Source organism: Falco peregrinus, chromosome 4 (assembly GCF_023634155.1).
Source record: "Falco peregrinus isolate bFalPer1 chromosome 4, bFalPer1.pri, whole genome shotgun sequence".
Taxonomy (NCBI): domain Eukaryota; kingdom Metazoa; phylum Chordata; class Aves; order Falconiformes; family Falconidae; genus Falco; species Falco peregrinus.
The window spans coordinates 88,608,555-88,630,018 of record NC_073724.1 but is presented as its reverse complement, the minus strand read 5'-3'; the positions used below and the strand labels follow the sequence as shown (position 1 = coordinate 88,630,018).

General features: G+C 37.8%; 1 protein-coding gene across 3 annotated transcripts in view; it reads right to left on the bottom strand.

Moving 5' to 3' along the window:
* The window catches only part of DGKH (diacylglycerol kinase eta), a 174,179-nt gene that overhangs the window by 85,481 nt on the left and 67,234 nt on the right, over nt 1–21,464 (bottom strand). The gene's annotated exons all lie outside the window — the stretch shown is intronic.

The window sequence follows — 21,464 nt, the reverse complement described above, 5'->3', positions numbered from 1 at the left end:
ACCGATTACAGAAATTATCCACTTAATCAGATGAAATGACGTGACACAGCACACTGATTGCATGAGTCTCAAAATTCATTTTCCTCTGTGTTGAAGTACACAAAGGGTATGAGAAAAAGCAAGTACATTTGGATATTCTGTTCCAAAATGGTCTCTAGTATTTCCAATTTGTCATGTAATAAGGTGATGCAAGTCTTGTAATACAAATTTTAGACAATGTGATTTGAACATAATTTGAAGTTATTCTAGACCTTTTAGACACTTAACCAAGACCTGATGTAAAGTTCATAAACATCTTCTATTATCAGATGCCAAACTCTCCTTAACTTTAACACAAGTAATAAGAATACAAAGCAGGAAGCACCTTAATGTTCCTACCATCTCCCTGAAATGAAAAACATACTGTTATGTACATACACTGACCCCATCATTTAGATAATCCTAACATCACAAACTAAGAATATGATCTCATGACCACAAAGCAACTGAATTAATGCTCTCAAAAAAAGCAACCCTCTCAGATGAAAGATCACAGCTGGAAGCTTGCATTTATCTTACTTCACATGCCAACGACCTGGACCAACGCATTTGTCAGCCCTCCTGCTCTAGATAAGGGGTAGCAATCCCCAGCTAAAGGGCTCTGCTCACCACACACTGTTTTAAGATTGCTTACAGTTTTCTGACCAGACCCTAAGATAAGCTAGTTTTACACAATATAAATAGTTTTGTTAGCAAATAGAAGCATTTATTCAAAGCTGCTTGTTGTAGCTGTGCAGCACTTTTGTTTCTTATCACACTGAGATTTCAGAAGCTCATCAAATGGGATGGGAGTGGATGACTTGTGCATTTATCAAGGCTTGGAAGATGTTAAGACCAGAGAAATTTATTTTCAAGGAAACAATACTTCATGTACCTGGCATGCACTGACTTGCTGGAAAAATTTCCAAAATGGAAGGAAATCCATGTTCCCTAAAACGTACTATGTATATGATGTATACTAGGAGACAGAGAACATATATTACACTGAATATTTTCAGGAATTTTAAAATCTGTTCAAAGAACATAAATCTCCTTACACTTCCAGCTGTTACTCACGAAAGAGTTAATTAACTCTTTCATGTCATTGTTGTGCCTACATAAGTAATTTCCCCCTATTTCTACTTACTCCTTAAAACATCCCTAAAATCAAACCTATAACTTGAAAATTAAATCTATTTTGCAAATGCAATTGAGTCATTTAAAATTAACTCCCTAAAGCTGGCAGTAAATTACCATGCAGGCTTTACAGAATGTATTTTTGTATCAAGATGTTAAAAAAATACTAGACCAGTAAACATTTACCCAAGAAATATAAGTAACTTCATGCAGTATACATCTGAGGTTTACCTTTTACCACCAGTAGACGTAAGGGGCTGAGGTCTGACCACCTTAAACAGACAATTCCATGGCTGCAGGCATCACATTTGAGCATAATGCTTTGGGCCCATATTCTTACTTAACTTCATTTAGCCTTTAAACTGTAAAAATTTTTCCAGCTGCTGAGTTATTAGGTAATCTACTAATGCTGCTTACTTGAATCTACACACAAGTCAGCACTTACAGTAATTAGTGATTGGAAGGGACCTCTCAGGTTGTTGAAGTCGGGTCCACACTATTGACTACAACTAGGTCATGAGAAGTTTTTCAAAAGCATTGATCAGGCTATAGCTGCACCTTAAGAAAGCGATCAGCATCTTTCCCTCTCCCAACAGCAATTAAGACAGTGCTCCAAGATCTCACTGTTCTGAGAAACCTTCTAATTAATCTCAGCTGGACATTAAATCTGAAGCATAAGCAATAATCACTGCCAGTTATATTAACTCCTTTCCGACTTTAATTTAGGAGAAACAAGAAGTGCACATCCCACACTGCTTTCCACTTTTACAGAATCACCTCTCCACCTACTTGCCAAAACCTCTGACTTCCCCATACAGCATCTTGTATCATGCAGTAATACAACTTCTCTCCAGAAGTATGGGACTATAATAAGAATAGAATAGAATACAATCTCTATTACAGGATCACTAATAATCTTTACTACTTTTGCCATTAACAGCTAGAAAAATTATATTACAATCACAATATCACCGTGCTCAAGAGTGGTATGTTTTCCTGAAGAAATCTAATTATAAAAATCATAGCCACATTTCAAACAATTAAGAAAGTGTACATATGTGTTCAATTATCCAAGAATGTTGAATGCAATTCTACATCATAATTTAAATGACAAAAATAAATGGGATTTGTATTCTGATCACTAAAAAATTACAGGCATCTTCTTTTATATCAGCAGGTTCTTAAATATTCAGTATATAACACTTGAAAGTTCAAAACTAACAGTTTTAATGTCAAAGACAACCAATCACATTGCCTTACTTCTAATTCACTCAGGTTTTAAAGTCCCACATTTACACAAGTCAATTTTTTTACTTCTGCTGCTGCTAGAAAGACCCAAAGAAAGGAGAAAATATTCTGAATTTAGAAAAGAAAACAGTAAACTGGCTATGGATGCATTATTGGCAACTGCAAACTAAAACACTGAATGATCAAAGCTAAAAATCTCCTCTCTACTCCTTCTCAAGTATATAAGTGGACGTGCTGCTCAAAACGTGTCAGGAGAGTGAAGAAAAGATCAGGAAATTTCTGAGAGTGATGGGAATGAAAATGAGAACAGTTAAGGCCATAAAACAGGGCAGATCAAATGTATACAGGAAATTAAGATGGTGCATAAGAATTTTAAGATCACCTTGCAACAGATGCTCATGCTGAGACTAAAATGCTCCTTACATACTCTGAAAGATGAAAGACACCTCGGGAGCTACTCAAGGGACAGGAACCACAACTAGGACTTCACAGTCACTCTCCCTTCTGGATCCCCAAGGAATCAGGTTTATTGAAATTCATTGACCCTATGAAGGATCACGCAATAAATCCTCAGATTTGCAGAAGATCTAAGCTCTTTTGAGCAGTCAAATTCCATGCCAATGGTGAAGAACTCAAAAGATGTTATAAAAATGAGCAAGAGGGCAAAGAGGCAGAATGAGCTTCAGCCCAGCTCAATGTAAGAAGCTGTTTCAGGGGGAAAATGTAAACCTCATCAACATCCTCACACCAATTCTGAGTAGAGGAGAGATCTAGGAGTCACACTTCACAGCTCTCCGTGCTCAACTGCAGCCAGAAAAGCCATAAAACTTTGGCTGTCACAAACAAAAGTAACAAAAGTAATGTAATTGTGTTGCTATATAAAATACTGTGTATCAGGCAGCTCTGGTCTCTCCAGCTCAAGAAAGAGGGTTACAAGAAAGTACCGAGAAGGGGAACTGAAATGATTGAGAGGACGGAGCAGCTGCCTTACAAAGAAGCAGCTGCCTTACAAAGAGACACTAAAGAAAGCTGGAACTCTTCAGCTTGAAGAGCAGAAGACCAAGGGGGTAGTATGATCAAAGTTTATTAAACCATTAAAGCAGAATATGGTGAATGTGGAACTATTGCTCACCAAATATTATAACAAGGAGGAATGTGATGAAACCATATTGCGATCAGCTTAATAATGAAAAGCAGCACATCTTTACAAAGCTGACAGGGATTTTATGAAGCTTGCCATCACAAGAGATGGCAGAGGCAGACAACATCAGCAAGTACAAAAAAATGATTAGACAAATTCAAGAACACCACCTCTGTATGTGGTCCCTTTAATCCACCATGGGGAAGTACCAGGGGAATGGACAGCAGCCAAACTCACGTGCTGCTCCTGAACGGCCTTTCATATTCCACTGTTGAAGATGGATTATTATCTGACTCAGCAAAAAATGTCACAGGTTGGATTTTTTCTGCTATGTTGACAGTATCTCTTTTGCTTTGAAGTCTGATGATTGTGTTTGTAAGTGGACCTAGGCCCTCATTTACCAGAATAATTAATATTTGCATTGTTGACAAGCCAGGCCATTAAGGGAAGGGGAAAAAAAAAAAAAAGATATCATAGTATTTGATACTGTTTAATACCATTCTGTGACACTTCCTATTCATATGACTTCACAGAGTTGAGTACTGAAATAAAACCAACCCTCTTCTTTTTAGTATTGTGGAGAGTTTGGTACCTTTTCACCATCTGCATAGGTATGGCTTTAGGCAGAGTCTTCATTATGTTACAAGGTAAAGCCTCACAGATCATATTAACTCAAGAGCCCCTTAAAATATTCCATGTGTTTAGTAGATCAAAAATTACCTTTATTATTAAAAAATGTGACAATCAAACTCTTGATTTTGATTAAAATTATGACCTAGGAATTCCAAGCTTGTGATTTTCTTGACAATCTCTGTACAGCAGCTTCCATTACTGTCACTTATACTGACAGATTTTTCATTAGTTATGTCAAAATAAAAATAGGCTTTTATCTACAAAGAATAAAAACTTCATCAGCTGCTCAATGCAGGGTTACATTTTTGTTGAAGATTCCTGATCGTAGGGAGGGAGCCTGACATCTGAAAATTAAAACCAAAGCAACAACTGTTATACCGATGAATTTATACAGCTAAAAATGGTTAAAATAAAATTGCAGATCACTTTGATCATGTCGACTATATAACATCACTTTACTATCAGAAAATCTTAATAAAAAGAAGTACTGTTAAGAACTGATCATTCAGTGGAACATGTGAAGCTGTATCATGAGGTACCTAAAGCATCATGCTTGCCTCAGCTGAGATGTCCCAGACTGCTGCTGATAACGCATCCTCCAGGTTACATTAGTAACAGAGAAATCACAAAAAGCGGTAAGTTGTATATGCTCGGTCTGTCATTGCTGATGACAGTTATCCCTGTCCCACTGAAGAAAGTCTAGCTAGCTGTGAGTAAACAGCTTTCCAAAATCTCAAAATGAAAGCCAGCCACACTGCCCACTGCCCATTCCCCACCACAATACTAACCTGTGACTAAGCAGCATCATTCTGTGCAATACTAAAACAGTATGCTCTGCCAAAGTTATTCTTATATTCCACATTTTTGGGGTCATTTACGTGGATGGACTCTTGCCTATAATACTATAATAACAACTGTAATACAAATAAATGCAGTTATGCTGCTTATGTAGTACATTTTTTCCTCAACCTTCCTCTCCTTTCATGTTCCCTTCGAGCCTATGCTAATGAAACAGATTTCGCATTTACTGTTGTTAAAACAAACAAACAAAAAACCACAAAACAAACAAACAAAAAAAACCAAAACCCAAAAAAAGCTTTCAGCTTCCTCTACTTGGAATATATGGTAGCATAGTAAAGCAAAGTAAACACAAAATTGCAGAGAAACTGCCATAATAAAAATACCTTGGTAGCAAGGTGAAGTTCAATCAGCAGATTAATTTAAAAGCAGAGGTTATAGCACATATCAAAAATGAATAGGATATTGCCACTATTAGGATGAAATATTACACTGGTAAAAAAAACAACCAAAAAAACCCCACAAAAAAACAAAAAAAAACCCCCACAAACCTATTTAGATATAAACTCAACACTAGACTGAGAATCAGAGAAGAAACTATCTGCACTTCAAGTATTTAAACTAACTTCCACTTGTGTACAACGTGTTGATCTCACTCTGTCTTCTCATTAATCAGTGCATGTAACAGCTGTAATAGACTGAAAGAGGATAAAACACTTCATAGTTGTGCCAGGGGAGGTTTTAATTGGGTAGTAGGAAAAATTTCTTCACAGAAAGGATGGTGAAGCATCGGAACAGGCTGCCCAGGGAGGTGTGGAATGACCATCCCTGGAGGTGTTTAAAAAATGCATAGATACGGTGCTTAGGGAGATGGTTCAGTGGTAGACTTGGCAGTCCTTAATGGTTGGACTTGATGATCTTAAAGGTTTTTTCCAACCTAAAAGATTCTATAGTTCTATAGGACTGTGACTTAGTGCCGAAGATTTAAGGGTCTTGGTGTTAGCAGAGAGCTCAGCCATCTTAGTCTTAGAGTAGTATTTTACACAGCTTCAGTAGCCTGTGTAAAATACTCCTATTAAATAGTTCCTATTAAATTACACCTGCTCTGAGCAAAGAGATTTAAAACAAGTAAGCCTAAGTGGTTTTGAGACAGAAGAATATAAGTTGTATGTACCTCAGGAAGAAAAAAAAATGGAAAAAATAAAACCATAATAAACAAAGCACTCTGCTGGCAAGATTTTTTTCTTTACCAGAGTTGCTTAGGTCTTGGTCTCAACTAAGTAGGAGAAGCACTCAACACACTTGCCAGTCTGTAAAGTATATGAAGTGTAGGTCCAAAATAAACCACTTCGCCACCTCACACAGCAAAATGTAAAAGAAAACCCTGTTATGTTCCCACAAACTCTTCCCCTAGTTCTATCCAGTGTTAACATGCAAATAACAGTTGATAAATTACTTGAGGAAATTACAAAAGCATCATATAACAAAAATATATTAAACACCACTACAAAATTTTAAGCCATTCTTTCTTGAAAACAAATAATAAGTTAAGCTTGTCATAACAAACCTTCTGTGTTTTGCTTCCTGCAGTTCTAATTTTTGCCGCTCCAAGAACATTTAAACAAACTCTAGTGATGCTGTCAGACTTCTAGGAGCTACACTGGGTAGGAAGGAGCCTACACAGAGCCCCTTAAGAGCTCACAACTCTGCAGGGAAAGCTGAGGAGCAGCTCATTTCCTTCTTGCAGGCTTTTTCCACACCTTTATCTGACTTTAACCCATCATGTTAGGAAAGAGAAAAGAGCCTTTAGCAACAGAATTCACTCAAGGCCAGGAAGAGTTGTGGAATAGAACAGAGTAGTTCAGTTGGAAGGGACCTACAAACACCATCTAGTCCAGAAGATGCATATCATAAACATACAATTTCAGGAAATCTCAGTATCACACAAATGTGTTTGAAGAATAAGTCCTTAGAATCTTTATATTTATTCACTTCTTTGAAAACATGCAAAATGTAAAACTACCATCCCATCCATTCACTGAACTTTTTCTAAATTACCAGTCATTGTTAGAAAATGATCAGTCAGTGCAGTTGATACCTTACTCAATACTTAAGTCTATAGAGACAAATAAGACACCAATTTCACAGATGTTGTAGCCCTATGACCTGCAGGTCCTAATATGTTTAGAATTACAGAGAAGTTTATTAATGGAATACTCAAGTATTCCTGAATTTTTATAGTGTTTCCAATTGGTACTGATACAGAGATTACATGCTTTAATCTTATTCAGTTGCTACACACAATTGCAAGTTTATTTTGCCCCCAATTTTGTTTTACTGGATGGTACTAAAATGCTGGATACACATTAATCATGTTTTGAATTGCATTTTCTAGTATTTTTCCACTAACACCCTTAGCTTAACACGCTACTTCCAGAATAGTTAAATCAATAGAACCTTTAAGTCTGTAATAACTCACAAGCAAGGATCTCTCACTTACCTATACAACTTCTCAGGCATGGGCAGCCAAATAACAACATATTTCTTACTATTGAGAAATTAATCTTTAAGTGAGAAGGCTGGGAATCTAATCTGAGTGAAGACAGTAAAATAATACTAGTGAAACATCCAACAAGAAAAAAAAAAAGGCAGTGTACAGCAACAAGCACTTAGAAGAGCTAATGTGTTACAGATAGTGAAAAATCCTTTTGATTATCAACAAAATTATTTAGAGAAAGCAGACATACAGGATAGAGATGCCACAGGTTGGAAATCTATCCGCAGTTTGACCACAGACTTCATGTGTGACTTAGGGCAAATCAATTACTGTGTGTTCTTTGGTCTCCACAATGCAAAACCCACCTTTTTTATTCTCCACAAGAGTCTGGTTGTGATTTCTTACCATTTTATTGAGCACCTCACTAGAAGTGGCATTTCATTTTAATCAGGTTTGTTCATTAATGACTTTTTGAATGATGGGGACTCCAGAAGTAATAAAAGTGGAATTAAAATATTCATAATCTCAATCCTTTATGATCAGAATGATAGAAAAAAATGTCGAAAAGCACAGAACTGTAAACAAAGCTGCAGGATAAAAAGCTACATTTTGAGACAAGGAATAACACAGAACTTTATTAATAATCGTGCTCCACAGCCAATACTCATACTGTAGGTTCAGGTTATACGTATTCACAGTTAAGCAGCCTATCACAGAACAGTTGAAGTTGGGAGGGAGCTTTGGAGATCCGTCTAGTCCCGGCCCCCTCACAAAGTAGTCATGTAGAACAGTTCACCCAAGACTACATCCAACTGAGTTTTGTGCATCTCCAAGGATGAAGAGCACAGAGTCTGGCTCTGTTTTCGTCACACTCCCCAGATATTTGCACATACTCATAACATCAACCTGAGCCTTGTCGCAGCTCTCTCAGCCTCTTCTCATATCAAAGATGTTCCACTCTCTTAATCATCTTCATGGCCCTTCACTGGACTCTTGCCAGTACATCCACATTTCTCTTCTACTGAGCAGCCACGAACTGGATGGCCACTGCACTCCAGGTGGCCTCACCAGTGCTGAGTAAAGGGTCACCTCCCTCAGCCTGCTGAAAAAACTCCTTCTAATGCAGCCTGCCATGCTGTTGGTCTTCACTGCCCCATGGTCCTTCTCTGCCAAACTGCTTTCCAACCAGTCAGCCCCCAGCCCGTACCAGTGCATAGGGTTCTTCCTCCCCAGGTGAAGAACTCAGCAATTACCTTTGCTGAACTTCATGAGGTTTCTGTTAGCCTATTTCTCCAGCCTGTCCCTCTAGGCAGCATCCGGTGTATCAGCCACCCCTCCTCATTTTGTATTGCCTGCACACTTTCTGCGCATATATGCTGTATTATCATCCTGGCCATTAATGAAGATGTTACACACCACTGTCCCCAGTAACAACTCCTGGGGTACACCAGTAGCGACTGGCCTCTAACTGGACTTTGTGTCACTGATCGTAATACTTAAAGCCTGGCAGCTCAGCCCATTTTCAGTCCATCTCATTATCCATTTATCCAGCTTGTACTTCACCAGTTTGTCTATGACAGCGTTATGGGAGACAGTGTCTAAAGTCTTGCTAAAGCAAAGGTAACATCCACTGCTCTCTCCTCTTCCACTGAGCTAGTCACTTTGCTGCAGAACACTATCAGGACGATGGCTTCCCCTTCATAAAACCATGGTGACTCCTCCCTATCACCATCTTTTCTTTCATGTGTTTGGAAATGGTTTCCAGGATTATTTGCTTCATCACTTTCCAAGGGCTTGAGGTGAGGCTGACTGGTCTGTACTTGGCCAGATCCTCCTTCTTGCCCTTCTTGAACGTGAGTGCCATTTACTTTCTTCCAGTCCTCAGGAATCTCCCCCAGTCGCTATGACCTTTGAAAGGTAATGGAGAATGGTCTTGCAATGCCATCAAGCAGTTTCCTCAGCACTTGGGGGTGTAGCCCATCAGGTCCGGTGGACTTGCAGTTTAAGTGTTTCCACACTGGATCCTCCTCCACCTAAGGTAAGTCTTCATTGCTTCTGACTTTCCCACTTGTCTCAGGGACCTGGAATTGCAGAAGGCTAGTCTTACCAATAAAGACCAAGGTGAAGGAGACATTAAGTATCATGGCCTTCTCCATATCTTTTATCATTAGGTCCCCTGCCTCACTCAGCAGCAGGCACAAGTTTGCCCTACTCTTCCTTTTTCTGCAGAGGTGACTGTAGCAGATGTTCTTGTTGGCCGTCACATCCCTTGCTAGATTCAAACTCCAGGTGGGCTTTGGCTTTCCTAAGCCCATCCCTGCTTGACTGTTTCTCTAAATTCCTTCTGAGTCACCATTTGCCATTTCCACCTTTTGTACTCTGTCTTTTTATGTCAAGAGCTTTTTCAGAAGCACCTTGTTCACCCATGCAGCAGACTGTTCTTAAGATTGTAGGACTACCACAAACAGCCAGATTCTGATTCTGTCTTTCACTATACCTTTTGTCAGTTCTAAAGGTGAAATTTCTTGCAGCAAAATGACACCTTTTTTCTAAGTCTGCTTTTCCTATAATTCCTTACAAATGTTATTGAGGTACCCCTTGCACAATTTCACCCAACTAGGTTTTTCTAACATGAAAATGTAGTTCTAACCACGGTCTGGAGCCTAAATTGACACCAAAAATCCCAGCTGAAGTTAGTATTAATTACTTTATTCATGTATTTTGAGTTATTAAATTTACTATGTGTTTTACAGCTTGGTATTTTGGACAAAAATAAATTAAAAAAAGACAACAACCAACTGTTTGTGATATAGTACTATGTGCCAAAAAGACCTGAAGTTTACTTTCTAGGCCATTAACAGTCCTCTGTAACCTCTGGTAGGTGGCTTATTCATTGCACCTCAATTCTGAACAGGCAGAGGAGGAATAATACTGTCTCACCTCAAAGGGACATTATGCTGATACATTCACTTTCTGTGCAGCTAAATATAAATATGACATGTGAACCTACTGAATCACTATAACTTTAGCAAAAGGATTATTACCACAAGAGTGCTGTCAAATTCCCCAACACACCAAGGCCCTTTTAGTAAAGGACAGAGTCTCATCTGTTTCTAGCAATTCTCATAGTAAAATCCTATCTTCCTTCCCAGTCTCTAACAGGAACCCCACTGGAAGCAGAATTCTCATATTACAATGAGAGGAGGAAATTCCCTCTTTTGAGATGACCAGACTGGAGAGCAGAAGAACATACACAGGACTCTCCCTTCCCCTCTGTTTACTGACAGGAAATAAGAGCCTGTAATTACTTTTGAACTCACATTCTCCTTGTGACCAGGCTCATTCATGTACATGCTATTTTCCCTCACTCAGAAAACACAGCTTCTTCTCCCAAAACAGACATCTCTGACCAGAACAGGGCAGATCAGTAATTCTCAAGAGTTTTACACAGCACGGTTCATGCTTGTCTATCCAAAGAACCTCTTCTCCGGCGCTATATAGGCTCTGGCTCTCACTCCATGTCCAAACCCCTGAGCTGTGGAATACAGTGCAATGCCCCACTTCAGTCCAGGGGAAAATCAGGGAGTGGAACCTCTTTCTGGGCACCTGAAGAACGAGATAACTGGACACAGCTAGCATGGATTTACCAAAGGTAAATGATGCCTGAATATCAAGGAATCTTTTCTAAGACCCCTGCATCAGACAGTAGCATAGGACCTCCCATTCCACTTGCTGTTCAACAGCTCTTATTACTAAAATATAATTAATGGAGTAGTCACTCGCTTTTCTTCCTTCAGTGAGTTAGCAGTTAAGTATGGACTTTGCCTTTTCAGTTTTAAACAGCTTGATGGTAATTTTTTTCCACGCAAACAATTTAAATTGCTGTTAACAAAACAGCCCTAGTAGAAAACCAAGTAAAACTAGAAACACAGAAATAAATGTGCTAGAATAAAATTTGACTATAGTTGTCACTGGATTATTTTTTTTTAATTGAGGGAAGTACTTTCCATGTAAATAAATCCTCGGTTTTATAAAACCTGTCACTTTACATATTCATTGTCTAAGAGGATCTAGCACCTTGAAGGTAAGAGCATTTATGTGTTTTACAGCATACTTGCTTTCAGATCGTGATGCAAAAGCCACTTTCCAGGGGAGCTAAAAAAGGCAAATTCTGTATTTCAGTTTCAATAAAAACTCAAAAATATTCTTAAATCTATGTTTAACAATGTAACCTCCATACCCACTAACAAAATCAAACTCACAAAGGACCTAGAAGAGGCATAAAAAAACCTTTTAATCGACACTCTACTCCAAGGTAACACTAACTCTACACAGATTTGCAGAAACAGGTTATCTGTGATCTTACTCAGTGTCCATTTTTCCACTTGAATTTTTTTTCTGGCCCATTTGTTGGCAAAGAGGCCACTATCATCCAACATCTGCATCAGAAGAAACACATGAGCAGTAGAGGCACTGCATCTTGTAAGCCTGCATTCATTGCTTCTGTGGAGTTAATCTTCTCATGTCCAGTTCCCAATCACAGAATCCCTAGACTGAATAAAGGGGGCTGTAAAATCTGGCTTTTCACATGACCTGACTGTCATTATAAAAATACACCATCCTTCTTTGCTTTCAGTTTAAATGAGGTCTGCATCTGCCTTTGTCAGCCATGCTTAGACTATTCCCATAAGACATTTGCCTAAGATGTTCCTAAAGCTCCGAGTTACAGAGATCCTCTACCACTAAAATGTTTTCCCTTGCGTCCATCTCCCTTGTTGCACTTTAAACCCATAGAGTGCTGCTGTAAGACAATGATACAGATGTAAAACATCAGTAAGTTAACTCAAAACTCAAAGGCTGTTCCTAATTCCCAGTACTTTGTAAGGAGAAAACCAGGGAGAACAGCAATCATGTGTTAGGGCAATTGTTACTGCTCTTCACTTGGCACACCCCAACCTTCCTTTGCTCAAATCACACTAACTTCAGAAGAAAATACAATAAACGCACAGTTATTAGACGAGTCATAAGGTCGTTCTGCTTTCTGACCAAACTAATAAATTTACATCTAGAAGTATTTTTTAACAGAACAAAGATGGAGAATTGCAAATGTTTTTCCACAGAGGATATAGGTTATGAAAGTCTTATATCCTGCTATGAACTGAGATTAGGCTTAGCATGCAGCCCTTGAGGTAAATCTGATTATGCCGTGTGAAACTCCTCAATGAAGTACCATCTTCAAGAGCATTTATGAGCGACAAGCTCTACTCTCCTCTGGGATGCGGATCGAGTGTCCTATTTATTTCCCTGGCCTTTCACATAAAAGTGGAAAGCATGGAAAACATTTTTTAAAAATAGATGTGGTTAATCAGATTTCCTCTTATGTTTCCTGATCATGTTTCTTTGGTATCTACTCTCTTCTGTTTAAAATACTTTTATTCTCATAATTGCTTACTTGTGTTTAATACAAACTATAAACTTTTGAGATTCATCCAATTTCTAAGCATTAAGTACTTAAGGAATGTCTGCAGTTGCTACCTTTTTATTGTGATAAGAGCTGGAGGACTTTGCCAGATAAAACTCTAGAAAATCTTGCCCAAGCTGTCTCCTATGCTCTGACACTCACAGAAGGGAAGATGCAGCCTTTGTGCAATGTTTCAGGTTAAATCGTAAGTCTGAGTTGAGACAACACCATTAGAAGCTTCAATGACTGAGGCACAAGCACATCGGTTTCAGGACCAGTAATCTGGAGCAGAAAGGCAGGGCAGGTGCTCCAAGTGCTCCTTAGCACTAAACCCACCAAAATTTGTGAGCCAGAGCATCCCATTTTCTTTGCACACTTGCGCTGGAGGCTCAGTTGCGCTAGAACTTTCTCCATGCACAGTAGTAGCAGCTAAATTCATTAACAATTGATTCATCAGATCTGTGCTGTATGATGAAAAATTTAAATCTACAGGATGATTTTCAATCTTCTTTCAAACTAGCCAGGCTTCAAAAAAAAAAAAAAAAAAGGATAGGTAACTATAGTCTTATGCTATCTTAATTCCAAGAAAAATAATTATAATCACTTCTTATAATGTTTTTCTTGTTAAAAAAATGAAAAACCCTTTAGATGGAATATTTAAAAAAAAAATTAGTCAAAAATCTCATTTGCACAAAGATACAGTGAGTTTATTAATTCGTTCCAAACAGTAGTTACAGGTGCTGATGACAGGGACCTGGATGACAGAAAGGTGATAACAAAGTCAAAGCACCCACATTAAGAGTAATTTGGGTCACCTGAATTTATCACTCACTTTTTCCAACCAGATTCCTCATACAGTCTTATACTAGCAAGAAGCCTGGGAATAAATGTGATTAACACTCCTCCCCCCACCCCACCCCCCCCTTTTTTTTTTTTATTTTCTTTTTTTACACTAAAGAGATGCTTCTCAAACAGTTTAACCATCTGTACGCTTCATACCTCGCTATGCTAGCCCTGCTGATTCATCTGGGGAAACGGAAGAAAAACTACGCTTGCCTTATTTATATGTATGATATGCTGGCTTTATTTATCTGGGCTTAAACTACCATCACAAGCAATTCTAGAAACAGAGCAGTTAACACCACACAAAAAATGGATGTTTCCTACAATCTAAGACAAGTTTCAAACCAGCAGTCCTGATTTTACAGCCATTCCATTGATTTATCCCACCAGCTGCAGAGATTGCAAGTGTTTTCCTTTAACAGCACAGCTACTAGCCGATTTTCAGGTTGCCAGTTGAAAGGTGATCAATCAGTGAAACTCGTTAACAGCAGCCAGAGATTTCAAGAGGGCACTCGATCAAGCTTTATTGAGCAGCAGCCTCTAAGGATGCTCATTTGCTCTACAGTTACCCAAAGTGATAGAGGATTATCCATCTAATGACACTGTAGTTGCCGTTTTCAAACTACTGTTCAAGATGTTGAATAGATTTTCCATGAACAATATGAGAGTACAGCAAAAAAATAAGGAATTTTAATTACAAAAGAGAAATTACTTCTCACCAGACTTTTCTCTCTAAACCACAAATCAGAACTGCTAAACCCTCAGAGACTTTTACTCGCACCTGAAAATTTAGCTCCATACCCTCAGATGGGGCAGAATCTATCAAGGTTTGGGTGTATGTTCCCTTCCATTAACAGGCATGGTAAATGGTCTGTCAACACAATACCATGGGCACCATCGCAAACAACAGCCTTAAACCTCTTGATTCTCTGTTGGAAGTCACAATTTAATTTATATACCTCTTAGTTAATGAAGGTCTCAAACTCACAAGAGAAGCCCATGAGGGAAAATGCATGGACTCGTGCTGACAAGCTAATAGATGATGAGAACAGCAGGAGGCCTTGAGGCTGGTCGGTTATTGAAGCCTAATGGGCTCCTCCATCTTCCTTGTGCCCACCCCATCTATCTGGAACGCAGCACTGAGCCACGGAAGCCCATTTGATGAATAGGTCCTGCTAGACACCAGCCCTTTGCTTTTTATCTGCATTAGAAACTCAGGTTATAGTTCTGAGTGAGAAGGCTGAGGTTTCCTCATGTGTTTTCTAATATACCTGAGGGCTGCTTGAATGAAAATACTGATTTTTCCATACATGTCCAAGTTTAAGACAAAGATCAGCGATGTTGTAGTTTTTACATTTCCGATACAGAACATCTTTTTTTCTATCCTTTACAATCCTGTACCTATTTTAAGACTCAACTTCAATGGGGTGGGAGGTTAATGAAAAACATAGCTGAAAATAAATACTGACACATAAAGCAAAGTGACTGGATGTGGGGGAAGTGTTTTCTTTGCAGGTTAGCAGGGGTTTTATTTAGGAAGTTTTACAGTAGTTTCACTTTCTGCTGCCTTAATCACCAATGATGAATGCAGAGCCTGCTGTGCCTTGGAGCATCCTTTTGGTGCCATTTACATTTGAACCGAAAATGGGCTGAATGTGGTCCAAGGCACAAAACAAGGAGTTACCACCCCAAAGAGCCTGCAATTTTAAACAAACAAGATATAAAAAGGATTCACTAAGACACCCTGAGGAAGGGACACATCAGTTTTTAACTAAGGAGCAACAAAATTTGTATACTGTTTGAATACCAAAAGGAAATGAAGATGTTTAAATGAAGAGAGAAAAGTGGTGTCATATGCATGAAATGAGAAAGAGGATCCTTAAATCAGCACTGGAACAAAAAAAAAGGACAAGGAAGAAAAATGACGGGATTCTTAAGTCCAGTATCACTGCCAGCGATGGGAAAAGCCACACACAGAACAGCAAAGTTCTCTTGCAGTGTAAACCTACATCCTCTGATTTACAGTAACCAATTCACATATGCTATGAATAATCAAGAATTATTCATAAGAATAATAATAGTCATTATGAGTAATCCATGATTGATAAAAACTACACTTTGAACTCTCTGTTAAAGTTTGTTAACAACTTTTGTTATCAATTGATATATGGTATCACTGAAATCATACAATTGAGTTTAGCTGTTTAATTCACCTACCTAGAAACCTTTCCAATAAGCAAATAGGAACTATAGTTAAGCACAGAGAGAATGTGCACTAACATGGCTATCAAGAGGATGGACATCTTTCTGGATAAGTAAGCCACAGCAGGAGAGTGATATAAAGTACATCTCCTCACCTACTGGTGAGGAAGAGATGTACTTTATGTAAGTAGAAGACTCTTGTTCTAAGGATATCTGGAAACTGGTTCTAACCCGTTGTCTGAGGACTATCCACAAAAAAGTATAAATACAACCCATTTCAAAATAACACCAACATTTCTCCAGTATGAAAGAGAAAGAATCTACAAGTAGAGTCCAACTAGAGTTTAGTTGGATATGTGAATAGTAAAAAAAAAGGGGGGAGGGGGCGCGCGGAATAAAAAAGCAGAAACAACAACAATCTGTTAATTTCAGAACAGATGTTGGATAATATCAATACGGAACATAATTTTTTTTCTGTCTTTTAAGAATGATTCAGGTATTGTTATCTACAAATCAGGATTTGAATAATCAGTGATGACCACTGACCACCTTTTTGTGTCTAGTGAAGATCAGGACAGGTTCTGGAGACAGACGGAAGAAAACTCCCTCTCCACCATGAACTGCCCTAGCATACCACATGATGCTAAATTTTACATACAAGATGAAACGGAGTTACTCCAGATCTTGAAAGTTGGCAAAGACTAATTAATCCTAGGAATTACTTGCTACAATCACGCCAATAGCAAGGATGAAGATAATATGGAAGCTATCTATATGAAGAAACCACATATTACAGTTTCCATGGGACCCACATATCGTGAGAATAAACAAACCCAATATGAGTTACCTTACAATGCAAGACACAGAGACAGCTCCATTACCGACTTGGTACTAATTGTAAGGAATTCTGACAGAATTTAGATAGAATTCAGATAAGACAGGGATAATTTTGACTTTAACGGTGTATCATTAGCGTGCACAAAAATAATTTTTGTTGTGTAATACTTTATAAATTCTAAAAGACAGAATTATGAAGCAAAAGTTTCTATTTCTAATTTTAGGTTTCTAAATTCTACTTCTAAACTTTATTACATACTGTGATAACAAGAAATGATTAGGAAACAATAGAATTTATTTTTTAATTCAATGTGAGCATTTTACACTGTATAATTAATACTTGCCTGTATACTTCCTGAAAGAGATTGTAAACTAGTTCATAATTAGTAATTCTGCTTTTAGCAATAAACAGACAAGTCATATAAACTGTGATTATTTTCACACCTTCTTAGAGGTTATCCATTGCTTTGAACCAAGCAATTATTTCATAAATGTCTCCTGTATATCCTTCCAAGTACTCTTGTTCTTTACACTATTCTTTTACACAGCAGGATGTCACGGACACCTCCAACGCATAAACTGTTTCTGGACATAAAAAAATACTTTGGGAGTATATACTGTGCCTAATATTTTAATACAAAATAGCTGATGCCAATAAAATCTCATATTAATCTTCTTTTTATATGTTCCATTTTATGTTTTACAGGTTACTAACATGATTGTAGATTCTATACCTGAAATTTCCAGGTGTTGTTTCTCTAATCAAGCCATAAAAACTGTTGGAAAAAATAGTCTTATAGCAACTTCCTAAGTAACACTAACTTTGACACAGTATTATGTGAAAAGAAGAGCACGTGCTGATTTTTATAATCTCCCAATACTCTAACATCTTGAACAAATACTGAGATGAAACATGAATGCAGTGTCCTTCTATAAATGGTGATTTCCTATTAAATGAGAATAATCCACAAAAGCTTTTATTCCTTTTTATAAAAACTAGGTTATAGCTAATGACCACGCGGGGGTAGTAGTGTGATGGTAACGCTGAGTTAGTGTCTTGCGCCCACAGCAACGCAAGCACAGCGGCTGTGTGAAATAAGTGCATTTCTGCAGTGTGTTTTTGATTCTTTATAGCATACATATTTTAACTATAGGATGTCCATATATGTGGCCAACTCCAGTTATCAAAATCTGAAATTTTGGAGACTCAGGGAAGAAGTGTTGTAAGTTATCCTTTCATTCTATAAAGGTTTTGTTGTTGAAAAACAACAGTCACAAATTAACATTTAGTGAGAAAATATATAAAAGAGTTTTGGCAGTCATTTACTGGAAGCTAACATTTTCAGTCCGTAAGTTACAGAAGAGCAAACATTTTTGCTAAGGCAAGTGGGTTATCAGTGGTTAGTCACTTCTGGCCTTAAATATAGATTTGAATTTTCTATACCTAAAAGAGGATGCTCAGGCTCTACTCTTATAAAAGAAAGGTTAGTTCCTATTCTCTTTTCAGTGTACAATGGGTCCATTTTTTGTCTCTTAGTTACATCAGCCAGTATCATAAACAAGTCACAAGAGCTGGTCTTGTGAAAGTCACTTGCCTTTTTTAAGATAAGTATATAAATATTTATTAGATTTGTACTACACACAAACATAACAGAGGAGAAAAAATGTGAAAGTGGTTACAAGCTACATAAATAGCTGTAAGTATTCAAGATCACAAAGTGCAGCTAAGCCTTACAACAAATTGCTTGTGCCATATGATTTATTCTTATTCAACTATGTTGTTTCACAGACTTATTATTGTACTCACATTCTGTTTTTTATATACAGTAACACATATTGCAAACATTATTATTTTTACACGTATGGGGGTCCCAAATGCATTTGATAGCATTGTTATACCTGATCAGAGACCGCCAAGAGAATACAGGAAGGAAAGACAGAAGTATTGAAGTTGCCAAGCCAAGCTGAATTACAGGCCACCGATTTGTTCCTCTCCAACCATTTTTTCCCCACTGCTTTTGCAAGTAATACATTCCAAACCAAATAAACCCATGCCTTCCTGCATTCTACAGGCAGCATTTGTACTAAAATTGAAGTAAGTATTGTTAAGGGCTTGCCCTGACTCGAAAGTTGATGCCGATTATGGGAGTGTTTGACACTACAGCATAATAGCTGGTCCATAACCCAATGTGCAGTCACTTTTACCCTCAAGCAAAAGCATCACAGTCCTGTTTTGCTTAATCCCCAGCTAAAGAACTTCTCCTTTGCTGTCAGGATGATTCATTGAATCAACAGCTATGCCTGAAATAATTCTTCAACGGAGCAAATTCAGCTCTGACAACCGAAGAAAAACACAGGAAATAGAAAAAAAAAGGTCTGAATGGGGCAAAGTATCTCATGGTAGAAACAGATAAAGTCAGGGTAGACAAGTGAAGGCAGTATCATCTTCAGTGGTTACTGCTAAACGTGACAGAACTCAAGAGCATGAAACTTATTTGCCACATCAACTCTCTCTGAAGCAGAGGAGGTTGTTTTTAAACAGGAATTTCAACTGCCCAGTTATATATGATGTCACGTCTCTATCTAAATAATTTTACGATTTTATAATAGCATAATATTAATTAATTAGTATTAGTTAATATATTACCACTGTAATACCTAACAGCTTCATTTTTTAGTTAATACTCTTCTTCCTAAGCCAGAGGAGGCTGAGCAGTTTGTGCTGGCATAACTAAGTTGGTAACTAAAATGGCCATGTTAAACACGCTTAAAAAGACCGTAATCAAAAGGGTAGTACAAAAGCTATTCTTATTTTTACTTCATGTGTTTGCTAAATCTTTTACAAAACAGATGCTTAGTTGTAAAATACGCTAAATTCTTTCCCTTTGTAGAGTTCTCCACAGTACAGCAGAGAAAGGCATTGCAAAACTAGTAAAACGGAAAAACACGAAAAAACCACACAGTGTTTTAAGAACATGACAAGTACTGAAGATTTCTTAGAATTATTTAAAGTGCTTCTGTCCTTTCATATGCAACAATCAAAGCTTGCAGGCAGTGAACAAAGGTGAGAGCTAGTGAATTTTTAGGCTGATCTGCTGTTATGTAGAGAACTTAACTAACTTGGGTAAAGTCACAGTGAGTCAGTGCCAACAGAACAGTGAATCTAAATCCTAATCCCATTCTCAAACTACTGGATTGACTCATTTCCCACATCCAGTTACTCTGCTTATATTTTATGCAATACCCTGCTCAAGCCATGAAGTTGCTTCTGTAAATGGAATTTTTTGTGTTACAGCCCACTCTTGTAAATCAATCAAGAAAACATTTCATTACTTTTTAATGAACTTCTGTGATCTCATTTCCCATGTCGTATTGTATATCCTTGCTTAATGCTAGATAAATGAGTCAAATTGGGCATTCCAGATGACTGATACAAAACAGTTTTAATTCATCTTCTTAGGAACATGTTTCTACAAAAAAATCCTGATCAAAAAATAAACAGGCTAAAACCTACATATCGTCATATCTGCAAATCAATGCACAATCATTTTCAGGAATCAGCTGCTCTGGCTTAGAGAAAAAAACAACATGCCTTAAGATTTTTTTCATGACTTTGCCATTTCAAAATGCCAAAAGGTACTAATAAATTATGCCAAAGATCCTAAGAAAGTTCACTCTCCACATCTCATGAAAGGTACTCTGCACAAAAAAGCACTTCAGAAGAAGTCTGAAAGAAAACCAGCTTAGCCTGCATCTGACCACTGAAAGCTCCAGCGCTATCTGCTGAAAAGAGGGTAGTGCCTTACTCTGCCTCCAGCTGTTGCAGAAAACATAGATCAAGACTCTACGCAATTCCTAAGGGCTTCCCTTCAGCACTTTATTTGTAAACCTGCATGTTTCAGACTGCACTGATAAGAGTAAAAGCAGCTTCCCTTGTCAATGTTAAAAGCTTTGAGGGAGTCAAGAAGAGTGTCATAAATGCAGCGAATCCGTTCCTGTGCAGCAGAAACCATGTAGGTGTCTGGGCTGGGCGAAGGCAATTCCATTTGGTTGGTAGGTACCCAAAGGACATGCCCGGCCAGGTTAAGGAAGAACCCAAAACCTGACTCTGAAGGGCCCTGAGGAGTCAAATAGCCTTTTCTGGCATTACCTCAAATGCTGGCATTTGCCAGTCATGCTCTAATTTAAAAATTCTCGTTCATCTCTTCATTCTTGAATGAACCAAAAGGGAGGGGCAAAATTTTGGGTTGTTAATATATTAACTGCTGCGTATAGGAAATAGTTGAATATCTTATCATTCTGTTGCAATTTCCTCACACCTCTCAAATCTGCAGCAGTGTGGACTATCAGTCGCATTATGGGAAGTAGGAAAGATGTGAAATTCTGCCTGGAGACAGTCATCACACAAGGATTTCTTAAGGTGTATGTTACCTTGCTAGAGCAAAAATCAGACACATGACACACCTGGTTGTGTTAAGCAGTCTGGAGGCTATGAAGTGGTTAGTTCATTGTTTAAAGAACATCCTCATGAATGTGAGGCCCTTTAAAGTACCTGAAAGGCTATTACAACATAATTAATGCACTGTATTTATTTCTATTTATATTACATATTTAAAAATACTTAAAGCAAATGTAGTATGTAAGAAAAT